The sequence below is a fragment of the Eretmochelys imbricata genome, unplaced genomic scaffold (genome assembly GCF_965152235.1).
Source record: "Eretmochelys imbricata isolate rEreImb1 unplaced genomic scaffold, rEreImb1.hap1 Scaffold_36, whole genome shotgun sequence".
Taxonomy (NCBI): Eukaryota; Metazoa; Chordata; order Testudines; family Cheloniidae; genus Eretmochelys; species Eretmochelys imbricata.
The window spans coordinates 225,001-232,500 of NW_027554348.1; positions in this window are offsets into that span (position 1 = coordinate 225,001).

Below are 7,500 nucleotides of genomic sequence, written 5' to 3' on the forward strand. Positions count from 1 at the left end.
TTTTTTCAGCCTTTTTCTGGGGTTGACCTGGTGGCCGAGCAGGGACTTAGACATTTTTTCAGCCTTTTCCTGGGGTTGACCTGGTGGCCGAGCAGGGACTTAGAAATTTTTTCAGCCTTTTCCTGGGGTTGACCTGGTGGCCGAGCAGGGACTTAGACATTTTTTCAGCCGTTTTTCCTCCGGGTTGACCTGGTGGCCGAGCAGGGACTTAGACATTTTCTTCAGCCGCTTTTCCTCCGGGTTGACCTGGTGGCCGAGCAGGGACTTAGACGTTTTTTTCAGCCGCTTTTCCTCCGGGTTGACCTGGTGGCCGAGCAGGGACTTAGACGTTTTTTTCAGCCGCTTTTCCTCCGGGTTGACCTGGTGGCCGAGCGTCTCGCCATCCGCGGCCGGAGCGAGAGAAGGACCCCAGGCCAGCCTGCGACACCGCGGCCACGGATCGGGCCCCTGGAAGTCGGAAAAAAATTTTCACCGACCCCAAAAGGGGTGCTGGGGGGACTTCCAGACCACGCTCCCGCTAAAAAAAAAAAAAAAAAAAAAACGGAAAAAAGGATCGGGCCCGCCCGAGGCAGGGGAGTCCCCGGGTCAACCCGGAGCCTCTGCCAGAGAAGTCCGCCAGGCCAGCCTGAATCTCCGCGGCCACGGATCGGGCCCCTGGAAGTCTGAAAAAAAATTTCACCGACCCCAAAAGGGGTGCCGGGGGGGCATCCAGACCACTCCCCGGACATAATAAAAAAAAAAAAGAAAAAAACGGAAAAAAGGATCGGGCCCGCCCGAGGCAGGGGAGTCCCCGGGTCAACCCGGAGCCTCTGCCAGAGAAGTCCGCCAGGCCAGCCTGAATCTCCGCGGCCACGGATCGGGCCCCTGGAAGTCTGAAAAAAAATTTCACCGACCCCAAAAGGGGTGCCGGGGGGGCATCCAGACCACTCCCCGGACATAATAAAGAAAAAAACGGAAAAAAAGGATCGGGACCACCCGAGGCAGGGGAGTCACCAGGTCAACCCGGAGCCTGCCCCCGCGGGCTGGGGCCGGGCGGACCCCAATGCGCCCCGGTTCCCCTGCCCCGGGCTCGGGGCTTCATTCCCGTCCGGACACCAGGTCAACCCGGAGCCTGCCCCCGCGGGCTGGGGCCGGGCGGACCCCACTGCGCCCGGGTTCCCCTGCCACGGGAAACGGGCTTCATTCCCGTCCGGACACCAGGTCAACCCGGAGCCTGCCCACGCGGGCTGGGGCCGGGCGGACCCCACTGCGCCCGCGGTCCCCTGCCACAGGCTCCGGGCTTCATTCCCGTCCGGACACCAGGTCAACCCGGAGCCTGCCCACGCGGGCTGGGGCCGGGCGGACCCCACTGCGCCCGCGTTCCCCTGCCACGGGCTCCGGGCTTCATTCCCGTCCGGACACCAGGTCAACCCGGAGCCTCCCCCGCGGGCTGGGGCCGGGCGGACCCCACTGCGCCCGGGTTCCCCTGCCACGGGCTCCGGGCTTCATTCCCGTCGGGACACCATGTCAACCCGGAGCCTGCCCCCCCGCGGACAACTCTCCCAGGCCAGCCTGCGACGCCGTGGCCAGGGATCGGACCCCTGGAAGTCTTTAAAAAATTTTTTTCACCGACCCCAAAAGGGGTTCTGGGGGGCATGCAGACCGCTCTCCGGACCCAAAAAAAAAAAAAAAAAAACGGAAAAAAGGATCGGGCCCGCCCGAGGCAGGGGAGTCCCCGGGTCAACCCGGAGCCTCTGCCAGAGAAGTCCCGCCAGCCCAGCCTGAATCTCCGCGGCCACGGATCGGGCCCCTGGAAGTCTGAAAAAAAATTTCACCGACCCCAAAAGGGGTGCCGGGGGGGCATCCAGACCACTCCCCGGACATAATAAAGAAAAAAACGGAAAAAAGGATCGGGACCACCCGAGGCAGGGGAGTCACCAGGTCAACCCGGAGCCTGCCCCCGCGGGCTGGGGCCGGGCGGACCCCACTGCGCCCGGGTTCCCCTGCCACGGGCTCGGGGCTTCATTCCCGTCCGGACACCAGGTCAACCCGGAGCCTGCCCCCGCGGGCTGGGGACGGGCGGACCCCACTGCGCCCGCTTTCCCCTGCCACGGGCTCCGGGCTTCATTCCCGTCCGGACACCAGGTCAACCCGGAGCCTGCCCCCCCGCGGACAACTCTCCCAGCCCAGCCTGCGACGCCGTGGCCAGGGATCGGACCCCTGGAAGTCTTTAAAAAATTTTTTTCACCGACCCCAAAAGGGGTTCTGGGGGGCATCCAGACCGCTCTCCGGACCCAAAAAGAAAAAAAAAAAAAAACCGGAAAAAAGGATCGGGCCCGCCCGAGGCAGGGGAGTCCCCGGGTCAACCCGGAGCCTCTGCCAGAGAAGTCCCGCCAGCCCAGCCTGAATCTCCGCGGCCACGGATCGGGCCCCTGGAAGTCTGAAAAAAAATTTGACCGACCCCAAAAGGGGTGCCGGGGGGGCACCCAGACCACTCTCCGGACATAATAAAAAAAAAGGAAAAAACCGGAAAAAAGGATCGGGACCACCCGAGGCAGGGGAGTCACCAGGTCAACCCGGAGCCTGCCCCCGCGGGCTGGGGCCGGGCGAACCCCAATGCGCCGCGGTTCCCCTGCCACGGGCTCGGGGCTTCATTCCCGTCCGGACACCAGGTCAACCCGGAGCCTGCCCCCGCGGGCTGGGGACGGGCGGACCCCACTGCGCCCGCTTTCCCCTGCCACGGGCTCCGGGCTTCATTCCCGTCCGGACACCAGGTCAACCCGGAGCCTGCACCGCGCGCTGGTGCCGGACGGACCCCGCACCGCCCGGGTCCCCCTGCACCGGGCTCGGGGCTTCATTCCCGTCCGGACACCAGGTCAACCCGGAGCCTGCCCCCGCGGGCTGGGGACGGGCGGACCCCACTGCGCCCGCTTTCCCCTGCCACGGGCTCCGGGCTTCATTCCCGTCCGGACACCAGGTCAACCCGGAGCCTGCCCCCCCGCGGACAACTCTCCCAGCCCAGCCTGCGACGCCGTGGCAAGGGATCGGACCCCTGGAAGTCTTTAAAAAATTTTTTTCACCGACCCCAAAAGGGGTTCTGGGGGGCATCCAGACCGCTCTCCGGACCCAAAAAGAAAAAAAAAAAAAAACGGAAAAACGGATCGGGCCCGCCCAAGGCAGGGGAGTCCCCGGGTCAACCCGGAGCCTCTGCCAGAGAAGTCCCGCCAGCCCAGCCTGAATCTCCGCGGCCACGGATCGGGCCCCTGGAAGTCTGAATAAAAATTTGACCGACCCCAAAAGGGGTGCCGGGGGGGCACCCAGACCACTCTCCGGACATAATAAAAAAAAAAGAAAAAACCGGAAAAAAGGATCGGGACCACCCGAGGCAGGGGAGTCACCAGGTCAACCCGGAGCCTGCCCCCGCGGGCTGGGGACGGGCGGACCCCACTGCGCCCGGGTTCCCCTGCCACGGGCTCGGGGCTTCATTCCCGTCCGGACACCAGGTCAACCCGGAGCCTGCCCCCGCGGGCTGGGGACGGGCGGACCCCACTGCGCCCGCTTTCCCCTGCCACGGGCTCCGGGCTTCATTCCCGTCCGGACACCAGGTCAACCCGGAGCCTGCACCGCGCGCTGGTGCCGGACGGACCCCGCCCCGCCCGGGTCCCCCTGCACCGGGCTCGGGGCTTCATTCCCGTCCGGACACCAGGTCAACCCGGAGCCTGCCCCCGCGGGCTGGGGCCGGGCGTACACCACTGCGCCCGGGTTCCCCTGCCACGGGCTCCGGGCTTCATTCCCGTCGGGACACCATGTCAACCCGGAGCCTGCCCCCCCGCGGACAACTCTCCCAGCCCAGCCTGCGACGCCGTGGCAAGGGATCGGACCCCTGGAAGTCTTTAAAAAATTTTTTTCACCGACCCCAAAAGGGGTTCTGGGGGGCATCCAGACCAGTCTCCGGACCCAAAAAGAAAAAAAAAAAAAAAAACGGAAAAACGGATCGGGCCCGCCCAAGGCAGGGGAGTCCCCGGGTCAACCCGGAGCCTCTGCCAGAGAAGTCCCGCCAGCCCAGCCTGAATCTCCGCGGCCACGGATCGGGCCCCTGGAAGTCTGAAAATTTTTTTTCTTCGACCCCAAAAGGGGTGCCTGGGGGGCATCCCGACCACTCGCCGGCCCAAAAAAAAAAACGGAAAAAAGGATCGGGCCCACCCGAGGCAGGGGAGTCACCAGGTCAACCCGGAGCCTGCACCGCGGGATGGGGCAGGACGGACACCGCTCCGCCCGGGTCACCCTGCCCCGGGTACGGGGGTTCACTCCCGTCCGGACACCAGGTCAACCCTATACTTTCAACGGGTTTACCTGGTGGCCCGTTCGCTTTTCGGCCACCAGGTCAACCCTATACTTTCAACGGGTTGACCTGGTGGCCCGTTCGCTTTTCGGCCACCAGGTCAACCCTATACTTTCAATGGGTTTACCTGGTGGCCGCTTCGCTTCTCGGCCACCAGGTCAACCCTATACTTTCAATGGGTTTACCTGGTGGCCGGTTCGCTTTTCGGCCACCAGGTCAACCCTATACTTTCAACGGGTTTACCTGGTGGCCGGTTCGCTTTTCGCCCACCAGGTCAACCCTATACTTTCAACGGGTTGACCTGGTGGCCCGTTCGCTTTTCGGCCACCAGGTCAACCCTATACTTTCAATGGGTTTACCTGGTGGCCGCTTCGCTTCTCGGCCACCAGGTCAACCCTATACTTTCAATGGGTTTACCTGGTGGCCGGTTCGCTTTTCGGCCACCAGGTCAACCCTATACTTTCAACGGGTTTACCTGGTGCCCGTTCGCTTTTCGGCCACCAGGTCAACCCTATACTTTCAATGGGTTGACCTGGTGGCCGGTTCGCTTTTCGGCCACCAGGTCAACCCTATACTTTCAACGGGTTTACCTGGTGGCCCGTTCGCTTTTCGGCCACCAGGTCAACCCTATACTTTCAATGGGTTTACCTGGTGGCCGGTTCGCTTTTCGGCCACCAGGTCAACCCTATACTTTCAATGGGTTTACCTGGTGGCCGCTTCGCTTCTCGGCCACCAGGTCAACCCTATACTTTCAATGGGTTTACCTGGTGGCCGGTTCGCTTTTCGGCCACCAGGTCAACCCTATACTTTCAAAGGGTTTACCTGGTGCCCGTTCGCTTTTCGGCCACCAGGTCAACCCTATACTTTCAATGGGTTGACCTGGTGGCCGGTTCGCTTTTCGGCCACCAGGTCAACCCTATACTTTCAACGGGTTTACCTGGTGGCCCGTTCGCTTTTCGGCCACCAGGTCAACCCTATACTTTCAATGGGTTTACCTGGTGGCCGGTTCGCTTTTCGGCCACCAGGTCAACCCTATACTTTCAACGGGTTTACCTGGTGGCCCGTTCGCTTTTCGGCCACCAGGTCAACCCTATACTTTCAATGGGTTTACCTGGTGGCCGGTTCGCTTCTCGGCCACCAGGTCAACCCTATACTTTCAACGGGTTTACCTGGTGGCCCGTTCGCTTTTCGGCCACCAGGTCAACCCTATACTTTCAATGGGTTTACCTGGTGGCCGGTTCGCTTCTCGGCCACCAGGTCAACCCGGTTCCCGCCCCCGAGGGCTGGGGCCGGCGGACCCCGCTCCTTCCCGGGTACCCCTGCCGCGGAGCCCCGGGCTTAATTGTCCTCCGGCCACCAGGTCAACCCGGTTCCTGCCCCCACGGGCTGGGGCCGGCGGACCCCGCTCCGTCCCGGGTGCCCCAGCCCCGGAGCCCCGGGCTTAATTGTCCTCCGGCCACCAGGTCAACCCGGTTCCTGCCCCCGCGGGCTGGGGCCGGCGGACCCCGCTCCGTCCCGGGTGCCCCAGCCCCGGAGCCCCGGGCTTAATTGTCCTCCGGCCACCAGGTCAACCCGGTTCCTGCCCCCGCGGGCTGGGGCCGGCGGACCCCGCTCCGTCCCGGGTACCCCTGCCGCGGAGCCCCGGGCTTAATTGTCCTCCGGCCACCAGGTCAACCCGGTTCCTGCCCCCGCGGGCTGGGGCCGGCGGACCCCGCTCCGTCCCGGGTGCCCCAGCCCCGGAGCCCCGGGCTTAATTGTCCTCCGGCCACCAGGTCAACCCGGTTCCTGCCCCCGCGGGCTGGGGCCGGCGGACCCCGCTCCGTCCCGGGTACCCCTGCCGCGGAGCCCCGGGCTTAATTGTCCTCCGGCCACCAGGTCAACCCGGTTCCTGCCCCCGCGGGCTGGGGCCGGCGGACCCCGCTCCGTCCCGGGTGCCCCAGCCCCGGGCTTAATTGTCCTCCGGCCACCAGGTCAACCCGGTTCCTGCCCCCGCGGGCTGGGGCCGGCGGACCCCGCTCCGTCCCGGGTGCCCCAGCCCCGGAGCCCCGGGCTTAATTGTCCTCCGGCCACCAGGTCAACCCGGTTCCTGCCCCCGCGGGCTGGGGCCGGCGGACCCCGCTCCGTCCCGGGTGCCCCAGCCCCGGAGCCCCGGGCTTAATTGTCCTCCGGCCACCAGGTCAACCCGGTTCCTGCCCCCGCGGGCTGGGGCCGGCGGACCCCGCTCCGTCCCGGGTACCCCTGCCGCGGAGCCCCGGGCTTAATTGTCCTCCGGCCACCAGGTCAACCCGGTTCCTGCCCCCGCGGGCTGGGGCCGGCGGACCCCGCTCCGTCCCGGGTGCCCCAGCCCCGGGCTTAATTGTCCTCCGGCCACCAGGTCAACCCGGTTCCTGCCCCCGCGGGCTGGGGCCGGCGGACCCCGCTCCGTCCCGGGTACCCCTGCCGCGGAGCCCCGGGCTTAATTGTCCTCCGGCCACCAGGTCAACCCGGTTCCTGCCCCCGCGGGCTGGGGCCGGCGGACCCCGCTCCGTCCCGGGTACCCCTGCCGCGGAGCCCCGGGCTTAATTGTCCTCCGGCCACCAGGTCAACCCGGTTCCTGCCCCCGCGGGCTGGGGCCGGCGGACCCCGCTCCGTCCCGGGTGCCCCAGCCCCGGAGCCCCGGGCTTAATTGTCCTCCGGCCACCAGGTCAACCCGGTTCCTGCCCCCGCGGGCTGGGGCCGGCGGACCCCGCTCCGTCCCGGGTGCCCCAGCCCCGGGCTTAATTGTCCTCCGGCCACCAGGTCAACCCGGTTCTTGCCCCCGCGGGCTGGGGCCGGCGGGCCCCGCTCCGTCCCGGGTACCCCAGCCCCGGGCTTAATAGTCCTCCGGCCACCAGGTCAACCCGGTTCCTGCCCCCACGGGCTGGGGCCGGCGGACCCCGCTCCGTCCCGGGTGCCCCAGCCCCGGAGCCCCGGGCTTAATTGTCCTCCGGCCACCAGGTCAACCCGGTTCCTGCCCCCGCGGGCTGGGGCCGGCGGACCCCGCTCCGTCCCGGGTGCCCCAGCCCCGGAGCCCCGGGCTTAATTGTCCTCCGGCCACCAGGTCAACCCGGTTCCTGCCCCCGCGGGCTGGGGCCGGCGGACCCCGCTCCGTCCCGGGTGCCCCAGCCCCGGGCTTAATTGTCCTCCGGCCACCAGGTCAA